This window comes from Sarcophilus harrisii, chromosome 5 (genome assembly GCF_902635505.1).
Source record: "Sarcophilus harrisii chromosome 5, mSarHar1.11, whole genome shotgun sequence".
NCBI classification, from domain to species: Eukaryota; Metazoa; Chordata; class Mammalia; order Dasyuromorphia; family Dasyuridae; genus Sarcophilus; species Sarcophilus harrisii.
In genome coordinates, this window is record NC_045430.1 from 156,172,578 (window position 1) to 156,184,919 (window position 12,342).

The window sequence follows — 12,342 nt, forward strand, 5'->3', positions numbered from 1 at the left end:
TGTTTTCAAGGAGCTTACATTCTAATGAAGGAGACAATACCCATTGGGGACTGACAGAAGGAAAGTAGAACAAAAGAATAATCTATTAACAAGCTCTTTCTAGATAATTATTTAATTATTCTTTTCAAAGAAAGGGATGGGAAAGAAAGGAAGGTGTAGAGGTTAAGTACCTTGCAGGTAGCAGGGCAAAAATCAGTCAGTGATGATGAGGACTTGTGGTTCTATGAAATATAGAGAAAAGTGGCTTAACTCCCTCTGTACTTCCCAAAGTGTTCTGATCAATGTATACTGATAAATATGAAAAGCAGAAAATTCAGGGAGAAAAAACACATTGATTAGCCATGTTTTCAAATAAGCCACTTCAGCAGTGCCACATTTGTAAAGGCAATATCTAAATAGCCACAAAAAGAGGGAATGGAATTTTTTGCTTTGTTTTATTTCCTCCCCCTATAGTTAAAGAAACCTTCTTTTGCAAAGTGACTTAATAATATGGTCATAAATTCTGATAATAAGTAATATAAATGCTGCAGCCAAAGGACAACTATAGGTAAAGAATAAATTCCTTAAAAAAAAAAAAAAAAATTCCAGGCTCAGTGAGTATTTTATCCATTAATCTATTGATACTTGTCTTCCAATGTCATAGGTAACATGTCAGCATAGATTTACTAACATTACTGCAAAATATATTATGCTTTTGATTAATGTTTTTAAGTGTATAGTTATAAAACCTGCAGGAAGGAAATATTAAATAATTTTAATCTTCAGCTGTAATTTAATAACTAACAAAATAACTTCCTAGGAAACAATGTATATAAAACATTTCTTGATATGAATAAAATTTTAGAATGTTAGTTACATTTAGTTAACTTTAGAAAGTTAAAAATCTCTTTGATTTCTAGAACATCTGGAACAGATGTTTGTTAGTTTCATCTATAAATGGAGAATTAAATCATATATCCCTTTGATTATCACAATTTATTAGTATGTGATAATTTCTCTACTTGTTGGATTGCTCAATTACATACCCAGTATCAATCAACCATGATTAAATCACTAACCACTAAAGATATAAACTAAAACTTGTTTACTAAATTATATTATCACTCTCTATCACTAAACCTGATTCTTTTATAAGATATAGATTTAATCTTAGAATTAAAAGAGAAAACAAACCAAAAAAAAACAAAAAAAAACCTTAGAGATCACCTTTATAATAAGTCCAATCATTTCTTTTTACAAATAAGGAAAGTGAAGTGCATAGTTGTTAAATAACCAGTAGTGCCCTGGCACTGAAATTACAATTTAAGCCAAGAACCTTTGGCTTCTAAATTTACTGTTCTTTCCAGTATATCATATTACTTGAATTATGTGGGGGAGGGGGGAAGAGAGTATATGGAGGGGCTAAAAATGAGAGAAAATGTCCACTCAAAGTGAAAGCAATACTAAATTTCTGAATAACAACTAAAGTGACTGGAAAAGGAAAATACTGATTTATAATCTAGTACATGGCAGCAAGTGATATAATAACTACTTTCACAACCATGTTATTATTAGTAAAAGGCTGGATTATTTGAAAATATGTGCATGATTTTCACAACCACATATAAAAATGAGCACTTTTGTACAATTTGCTTTTTAATTTTTTTTAAAAGCACAAGTGGTTTAGAAAAAAAAAAAACCCATCTTTTGTGATTTTTTTCATCTTTCCAAAACCATGATGAAGTATCATTCCAAAATTAAAAATAAAACAAAATAATGCTCAGCTTATTTTAATCACAAATGCTCTCTTTTAAAACAAATCTGGGAAGAAATGTCATTTTTTCCTTTTTAGTCCACTAGAGGGTAGCCTTTCTAAACTAGGGCTGGGATTCTGCTTTTGACCTGTTGATTAACTGATTTTTACATTCTATTCTTCTCGACAGAATTTTTTTTTTTCTGACAAAACAACCATATATTTTTAAAATGTATTCTAATTATTGTTGTTTATTTTCAGGAAATATGTCAGAAAAAACGTTAACTTTCACATTCTTTTGTCTTCTAAATGAGAAATCATGTTTTCTAAACTTTCCTGTAATTTAAAAGCACTTCTTATAATCTGCTGAATTTTCCTTTATGCATAAAATAAATTCATAGGTATGATGATAAATGTGTGTACATATACATCTATACACTTAGACTTGTAATATTTGCCAAAGTACTAGAGTCTGCATTCTAAACATGTACACATGTTACAATTAACAGGTTCCTTATACCACTCAGGCAGAATAAGACAGGAACAATTAGAAAACAAGGTTTTAAAAATATCTTCTTTCTTATTATATGTCAGTGGTGTGAATCGAGGGCTAGAAAACATATAGTGGATTATATTACTCAGTCAACCTATGTAGGAAAGGGTAATGTTTAAAACAGTAAAAATAAAAGAAAACACAGCACTCACAAGAAAATACCCGTGCTACATTAAGGAGGGTAAGTAAAGAACCAAATACCACCCAGCACAGCTTCAAGCTGTTTTTGTTGAATCAGATCATCCTTTGTTGAACTTCAGAGAGAGGTGCTCAGATGCTGTATCTATGAGGTGTTCTTTCTCTTTGGGAATCTTGATAAATTATGATTTTCCTATTTCAGAACTGGAATTCAGTGTCTCAATGACTAATAACTTTTTTTTCCAAAAGAAATCTCCCCCCAACCCCCTCCCCCATGCAAAAAGGGGGAAAAGGCAGATGATATCCAAAAAAAAAATATGTAAGCCAGTTTCATTTATTTGTGCCCTAAGCAGCAGTGTCATATAACAGACAGGTTGCTGCAGCCAACCAGACTCGAGCAGCTGCGAGTGCTACATCTTGGCACTCTGAAGCAATTGGCTCCTCTCTGGGGAGTGGAGGGTGTTCAGTTATTAATGACCGCTGAGCAGGCAGCACCATGTCAGTGTGACAACTGATCGGGTGAACGATGCACCACTAACCACCATGGAAACAAGGGGAAGTAAAAGGAGCTAGCAACATCTCTCTTTCCTGGATCGCAAGCATCCGCCGCTCTGACAGAGGCAAAGCGAGCTGCTGGCAAAAACCCGGGATCTCACGTGCAGGCTGCCGCTTTCCTTCATGTTGTAGGATATATGAATAGGACCATATATGCATGTCTGTGCATGCAGTGTCTATTTGTTTATGCTCTGTCTACACATATACATATGCACCTTTTCACACCCAGGGAAGAATGCAACTCTGTCATCATCACGCCTAAGGAACTAAGGAATCAACGGTCCAGAGACACAAAAAGTCATCTACTTGCCGGAAATTGCATTTGCAGGGTAAGTTTTTTGTTTTGTTTCACTTTGCTTTTAAAATAAAAATCTATAGTATATAAACATAATCATATATATGTATATTTGTGTGTGTATGTGTGCTGTTTATCATTCTTTTGGTGCTTGGTTTTGTGCTTCAAACCTCCTGTTGGAATTTTCTTCTTGCCTGCATTTTAATAAGCTTTAACCCCCAATTTTACTTTTAGAGGAAAAAAAATTCAACACTTCCATTCCCACACCCCCTTTTATGTCTAGCAGTGCTTGTGGAATTCTCCAATATGCATTATACAAGCTTGAAAGCCTATCAAAGGAGATGAGAGGGAGAAAGGGAGAGGCGATGATAAGGGGAGAAAGGGAATTTTTTTCCCCTTCATGTACTTAATGTGATAGGCAAACTACACAGACAATGTCTGGAAAACAACAATAACAACAACAAAAACGGAGCGGAACCCCCACTAACCCCACCACCATAGATGGATTAAGGCAAATGCTGTTATATGTCAGGACCCCAAACCACTGAGCATAGAGGCTGAATGAGCATATCACAATCAGTTATTGAATTTCTGCCAGGCTACATCTTAAGGATTGTGGTAAATGACTTCCCTTTAATAACATCCCCTCACCAGTCAGAAGGGACAGTGAGAACGTCTGATTGCTAATGCAGCTGAAACTGTACAGCCTAGGTAAAAAGGATCCCATGAACCAGAAGAGTTCTCATCTTCTTAGGTAATTAACAGGGTCACAGCAGGTTGGCTCTCTGATACATTTCCTATTTGAGAAGACTGTTCCAACCAACTGTTATTATATTCCCCTGGCTCAAACCAAGCTGGAAGGCTCGATTGTATCCCAATGGAGTTATTTGAAACAAAACCAATAAACCTTTTTTTTTTTTTTTTTCAGGGCCAGGTGTATGAATAGAACACGATTTTTTTTTTCCAAGGGGGAGGGTGTTGGAATAGTGTGGGAGAGGAAAAGATGGATGTTAGACAAAAAGGAAGAAATGAGTATTCAAAAATCACTACTAAGGATACATAAAACTGAGATAGCTAGCTATAAGCATTATTTTGTGTCTTCTATTTACCCTCTCATTTCAGAAGCAATGCCCCTGAGACCAAAACCATGCTCAGTCAAGTCTGTCAACAGCCCTGTAAGAATGATTCATGTAATACAGTGCTTGGCTAATTGATACTTTTAAACCCTGCAAAGGGCACCAAACTATTTAATGCATGTTTTCAAATAGACAAGACAAATTTAGGATCTTGTTAGAAACACTTACTACTCCTTTAATGGAGCCTCTATAGACATTAACAATAAACTAAACATTGAAATTTGGCCTCCTGGAGCTCTTCTTCAATTCCTCCATCCTTTTACCCACTCGGTTATATTCAATTCATTAGCAGCCAAAGGAAAATGCTTTATAGAAAAGAAATGGTTTGTTTTTACAATTGCAATTTCAGAATTTGTATTCCTTTGCAACATAAGGAAAACCTAAGGAATAATTTCCTCTCAAAGCCTGCCACTTTCCCATAAATGTGTCAAAAATCGAGTCACTTTACAGTAGGTGAGGTAAGAAGTCAATTAATTCAGGTGACCTTTGTAAATGACAACAATAAAGCAGCTCTGACAATATGCCACTGTCTTCGATTTTCCCTCTGGAAAATAAATGAGCTTAAGAAGAGGTTTCCTGCTCACAGTGAAAAATGAAAGGTGCTGAAGCATTAGCTCTTGATATTGGCAAGCTTAGTTGCTCAGCTTCAAATGCTACGTGCAATCTGTTTTAAAAACAACATGATTTATTATATGGAAGAAAATATACTCCACAGCTATTTTGTTATTCATTAAAACTACTGCGTTAGCCACAGAACGGTTCTGATATTTGGTTCAAAAAAACCCAACCCCCTTCGAGTAAACCTGCAACCTTCTGTTTCCAAAGTCCTGTAGACTGTGTGGCACTGCAGTATTGATCCTAGATTATTGTGGACAGCTTCAGGGCACAGTTTTGAATAAACTTTTCATGGAAAAATGTTTATTCCCTGGATTTTGCCAGTTTTTGTTTTCCAAACCTGCTTCAGTATTGCAATCTATAGCACTTAAGAATAGCAAAAATCCTGCTCTTTCATTTTTGAATAATACTCCCATACATATTCCATGCGCCCCAAGTACCACAATGATATGTCCAATAGATTCTGAAAAATTCAAATAACTTCAGATATCCCCATGCTTTGTTTGCCTTGGCGAGCCAGAGTGTTTTGTCTGACTGTGCCAATGTCAAATGATAAGAAAGGCAGCAAAATTTGAAGACTTCTCCATACTCTCCCCCAATAATGTAATGATGATAGGAAAAAAAAATTATTGTCTACAGTGATGGCACTCTTCGAAAGACTAACCTTTCAGAGGTAGGGTATGTCATAAGCTCCAAGCCTGGTTAGAATGCCAAGTACACACAATGTGGGTATTTTGGCTATGTGGTTAGTGTCCTAATAAATTCTAGGACCTGCTTTGCATGCCAACCCGAGAACATATAACAAAAGGGCCAAACTTGGGATGCCCAGCAGGTATCTGTCTGCTGTATGAATGCTGATTAAGATGATTATTTAAAACATTTATTTCATTCAAAAAGTCCTAATAACAAAAATTCAATACATTGTTATTGGGAAAATTAGATCCTAAAAATTATCCTAAAAAAAGAGTATAGTATTGGTTAAAAACTTAAGTAATATCATTAATGGAAACTGAAAGATTAAGTGGAGAATGAATACCTCTCTTCTTACCTTGATAAGGAAACCCCTATTAACCAACTTAAAACAATGTGTCTCAATATGGAAAGACATTATACATTCAGTAATATTTTAAAATGCGCTACATAAACCAGGTTCTAATAGTTCAACCACTCTTGAGTCATACTTCATGATATTAAACACCAGAGGATATATTACATGCATCTCATGAATGCTTTCAGTAAAAATTCTTCATAAACTTTTATGATGGTGGTTCTGCAAAAAATACTTGGGGAAAGTTGACTGTATGGTAATGAAAAAGAGGTCTTTCAGAGAGCTTCTTAACATCTATAATCTTAACACAGGCACACACACACACACACACACACACACACACACACACAACACACACACCTGCTTTAGTTAGTTCTTAATTAAAAAAAAAAAAAAGTGATATGGACCTAGGAAGTCACCAGCTAAATAAGAGTCATTCCTTTGGCCAAAATTTTCACAACAGATAACCTTTATAATAAGAAAGTAGATTGTATAAAAGGATATGGGAAAAGTTGAAAGGAAAGATTAAAATTATTTTAATTTAGGGAGAGATAGTGAGGGATTGAAATATGTTATGAAATCAGAATTAGCAAATAAATCTAACAGGTCTTTAAAAGCATAGTTATGATAGAGGATGAAATATTACTAAACATAAGTCTTTGTGAAGACAGTGTTCCCTACCATACACTGAATCTGAATAATTGAAAAGTTTGTTAACACTACCTTGCTATTATTATAATTCATCTTGTAATATTAGGGTAAGAGTTGCTTTTCTTATGGCATTTTGAAATCCACCCAGGACAGCTTTAATGTGAATAAATTAAAACCAAAAATGGATTAATGAGATTTCTGAATCTTTAAAGTGAATGCCACCTTGAGAATTCTCAAGTTCACCCCTCTCATTTTACATGGATCACTGGTACCCCAAAAATGTCTGTGATTTATCTGTAGTTGCAAATCTAGTTAGCTGTAGCACTTTGTCTTCTGACACGGGGGGTCTAAAGCTCTATCTAGTATCACATACTCCTACCCCCCAAAATTTTGAATGTCAAACTAAAACAAAATTACTGTTATTTTTAAAGTTTTTGAAGATTCTCCAAAATAGGAGGAAACTTCTACTACCGGAATAAAGCACCACAATAAATGAGAATAAATTCAATAACAAATTATCACATTTCATGAGTTATATAAAGTCCTCCCTGGACTCTCAACATATTTCCTAAATGTGGTGTCAGTTATTTAGCTATATTCTTTTACTTTGAAATGAAGTATGTCAACAATTTTACAAACCTGAAAATGCTATATACATGCTAGCTATTTTTATTAATACTTTCAGAAAATTAGAGTTTTGCTATTTGTAAGTCAGTGAATCATAGCTATTTAAATAAGAAGCTGTTGGTCTACCATTTTTAGATTTGAGCTCTGTTTTCAGGAGTAGTAATACTCTCATTACTTTCTTCTATACTTTTCTGTGTAATTTCACAGAAGTCTACTTGTTAAAGGCCACACAATACTTCTATAAATAAGTCAATATCAATACTCAATTGCATATAATTTAACCTTCATGAATAAGGCAATAAAAACCTATTGTAACATAGGGATTTTGTGTAAGTTGAGTGCTAACACTTTTCTTATGACTTTCCATCTCTTTGTGAATTTTTTAAAAATGTATTTCTAAAATCTCCACCTGGTCTGACATAATCTGGAAGGAAAGAAAGACCGTCTAAAAAAACATTTCTCAATTATAGCCATGATCAAATTTATTTCATAATATATCCACAAAAATAAAAATAAATAAGCCACATGAAGTTGAAAATGAACACAAATAGGGAAAACTGAAAATTTATTAAATTACCTTCTATTCACTTCCTTAGTCAAATTTAAGTTGAATGAGAAAATATACAGAAAGCACTTTACAAACCTCAAAGCAAATATAAATGTGTAAATGTTATTTGTTAATATTATTGTTATAAATGCATTTGTTAGAATTAAGAAATCTTACATAAAAAATAACAGAAATCTGTCCTCAGAATCACCTAGGTTTGACACAGCCTGCTTGTATACTAGTAGTCATTTAACCTATCAATGTCCCAGGCAAATCTTTAAACTATTCCCCTCTTCATTGGTAAAGGAGATTTATTCATGAAGAGTGTATTACTCCAAAAAAATCATGTCTGTACTAAAAAGAAATTATGTTTTAAAAGAGAATTTAATAGGCACAAATGATCAATGAAACACAAGTCAGAGGAAATAAGTCAAAATTTTCTTAAAGTTTTGTTGGTAATTAAGAAGCAAAGTAATGTGAGCACTGGTTCTGTAGTCAGAAAGATTTGAATTCAAATTTCACCTCAGATGTGTAGCGCTGTGTAGTCCTGAGCAGTTCATTTAATCCTAATTGCCTCAGTTCCTCATTTGTAAAATGGGGACACTGGAGAAGGAAATGGCAAAAACAACTCAGGATGATTGCCAAGAAAACCCCAGGGACACTATGCATGGGGTCATGTGGAGTGGACCTAATTGAACAATTAATGATGATAGCTTCCGATAACAGTTGCTGTTCCATGTACTATATGTTCCATGTACTAGAAATCCCTTAATCTCTCTGAGTCTCATTGGCTTAGGTGGTTTCTAAAATCTCTTCTAGATAGTGTTCTATAATCCCATATGAAAAAAGTCCTTTGAAAACAATCAATTCACCTTATGACTATTCTTAATGGGAGGGGATAATTAATAGGACTATATTTGGCTATTTGACCTTTTGTTTTTGTCGTTGTTATTTGATGTTGATTTCTGGCACTTACTAGTCAGATCAGATGTAAATTAGAATAATTTTATAAAACAGAGAGTAAAAAACTTCTCCATTGTTTAGACCCCAAGCTCAACAAATTGACAAGAAATTCACACACATACACATACACACACACACACACACACACACACACACACACAGTTTCCAGAGGCACCAAACAAGTGGCATCATGGCATCTACATAATTATAAAAAATACATATGTTAAGGCAGGAAGAGAGGCTAAAACAGTATGAGCAAAATCACTTCAAAATTAATTTTATTCCAAGATTCATTGAAGGGGGGGGAAAGGATTTTGTTATGCCAATATATTATGGAAATTTATATATTATGGAAATTATTATATTATGGAATTATTATTATTATATATTATTATATTATGGAAAAATAAAAGGAAATCACTAAAATATGTTCTAAAATGAAAACACTTGTTTTAATTTTTAAACTGTCTTTGGATGACCAACTCTTAAGTTCAGAAAGAGGACACTGAGGGCGTGAAATAGGGAATAAATCCATCAAGTGAACAAGCATTTTAAGTACCTACAATGTGTTAGTGTTAGTGCAATAAAAGGATTATAATTTTTACAACATTACATAAGAATATCCAACAGGTTCTAAAAATGCTGGCTGGCTACATTATAGACTTGTGCTATTAAGCAAAAAAAAACACGTATCTGAACATTTGCAAAATTATCTTCTGGATAATTGAATACTTGAGGTCTGTAGATGAAGAAAAGACATAGATGACAGACATATAAAGTGGAAGATGACTTCATCAGAAATCAAGTTCACTAATTATATTCACATTAGTTTATTAACAAGTGATAAATTTATCAATGATCTTTTAGGAAGTTCCTTCAGTTTTCTGAAAATTCATAAATTCCCAAAGGGTGTAATACTTTTTACTTGTTTCTCCTTTTGGTACATAGATTAGGATAGGTATTGAACTGGTGATTTCATTGGTATAGGGAATTCCAGGGACAGGAAACTCTTTCTGCCTACATAATTTGATAGAGTCTTAAAGAGATACCTAGAATAGAAACATCAGAAACACAGTCTGAGGACATCTGAATGAAGTCTGAAACTTTCTTGAGAAATATCTAACAAAATAAATTAAATCACAATAAAACATAGATATTACATTTTAAAATGTACATTTTGGATCACAGAGATCTTTATCCTTATCACTGGTCTTGTTTCTATTTGAGTTTGATAACACAAGCCTACATCACTGAGAGATTAAGTGCCTTGTTAAAGCCCACAAAATCATTGTGTTTCAGATATAAGATTGAAGCAAGATCTTTCTGGTTCAAAGGCTAGCTTGCTATCTATCCCCTGTGTCAGGATACTTCTAAACAGCCTAGATTATGACTATAGATTGATGATGTAGTTTTTGTGTTTTGTTTGGCCTCTTTTATTCTTGATTTTTTTTTTTTTTTTTTGCAAAATTGGTGACAACTTTTTTTCTCTTTAACTTCTACTGGGATAACATTTAATTTTATGCAGTTTTTGTACATGTAAACAAGTTATATTTGTCAGGTCAACAAGTTTGAAATTAAACTTTCATATCATCTGAAACTTGCTTTTCAGAGAACATTAAAATATTACAAATTAAATGGAAGAAATAACTAGGTAGTAGATTCATTCATCTTTATGATTCACATTGGTATTAATTTATTCTGAATTTCTTGCTTCATCATTGACTTCAAAGGGTGATCTCTTTAATTTTAAATCCTAGGAAAATTGAATTTAACATAATTTGTTAATAATGTTGGAAGTATATAAATTACAATCATGGCTAATCCAAACTCAGTTTCCTCAATGGCTGCAAAAGTCATATAAAAACAGCAAATCTTAGACAGAGGTATTCTTTATTTTTAGAACACTGAACCCATCAACTTTTATCTTTATAGGAATTTAAATAGTTATAGGGTGTGCATTCAATGCACACCCAGAGAAATGATATTTTGATTTCTGAAAGGGCAAAGGGGTTAATGATTTTACACTTGCCTCAGGTACCAAGAACAGGAAAAGAGTTAAAATGGTATTTAGTCTAGCTTGCAATTCTGCAACATAATAGAAAGTGTAGTCAAAGAAAAGGCAAAATGTTAGACATAGGAAGAGAGAATCAAATCTAATACTAAACATAATTTGGTGTTCTGAGTTCTATTCCTAGCAGGCCTTGAATGAAAGACCTCTGCACACAAAGTACTATACTGTTATGTAAGACTAAATTACACTCATCTGACAAGAAAATTTGTTTTGTGAATGACTGAACTGATTCACCTACCAAACATACAGTTTATATTCCTCACTATTTCAGTAACTTGTCACCCACACATTTTTATATCAAACATGTCTCATATTTTAACTGCACATAAAAATGTCATGAAGTGATACAGCCTTCCACCCCACCCTTTTTTAAAACAGTGCTGTGTTTGATAACACAGTGTTTTGTTAGTCAACTGTTTTACTTTAATGAGTAAGCATAAAATGTGACAATTTCTTAATTCAAAGAAATTCCTATTTTTTTTTCATGCTATGATTGGTGTCAAATTTTGCTTCTGTTGGAAAAAATCATTTGGCATCCATAGCCAATTTAATATAAACAGAGAACATATAGTCACTACATCCATATTCATCAATTACTTGACAGAAGAAGTGATGAAGCAGACACTGATCCATCTCCTTTTTCTCTCCCCATATCCCCATAAGGAATGAATGAAATAACTGAATGAACCCAATGATCATTTAAATGTCATGTGGGACAATCCTTCTATTCATATAAAGGTAATAATACACATATATTATTCAGTTTACAATGTAATGGAATTTTTAATTTAGACTTTCTTTTCTTGCTTTTTTGAGATAAAGGCAATGAATTCTAGTGTATTTCCTCTACTCCTATCCTTCTAACTTAGTTCTATAGAAAGCAAAATCTGAAAGAAACCCTAGTATTATCCTCCACTTGATTAACTGACAAAACAGTTTTTACAGTGCCTCACAAGTGGCCCTTTGAACTGGCAGCTTATATGCTCTTCCTTTCACCATTTTCCATCAAGAAAAGATGAATTCAACATGCTGCTTTGCTTGAGGTCATGCAGTGCAATCACTGATATAAAGGCATAATATATATAGTTTAACTCATAGGTCTCCATTTTCATTCTCCATAATAATCTCTGTCACTTTGGGTATACCCTTCTCTAGTCATGCCTTTTCTTTTAAACAGGAGGAAATTTCTGACAGTGTTTCATCCTACTGTTACTAGGATCTTAAATCCTAAATGAAGAACACTAAGTCTCCTCAATGTTAATGAGCTTCTGGCTTTGAAAACAGAATTCATGAGGAATATAACTCATCTTTCAAGCTTGGGATCAGGTGTAAAATTTCAGTAATGTAATGAAATGTAAATATAAAGATTCCACCTGTTATTACTGTAATTAAAAGGTTTTTCATTCCTTGC

The 12,342-nt window shown here is 33.3% G+C and overlaps 1 protein-coding gene across 2 annotated transcripts in view; it reads left to right on the plus strand.

Moving 5' to 3' along the window:
• The first annotated feature begins 2,845 nt into the window (after positions 1–2,845).
• The window catches only part of LRRN3 (leucine rich repeat neuronal 3), a 56,557-nt gene continuing 47,060 nt past the window's right edge, over positions 2,846–12,342 (plus strand). For both annotated transcript variants that reach the window (XM_023504796.2, XM_003771514.4), the window contains exon 1: positions 2,846–3,307. The gene's annotated coding sequence lies outside the window, so the exon portion shown is untranslated. The remainder of the gene's footprint in view (positions 3,308–12,342) is intronic.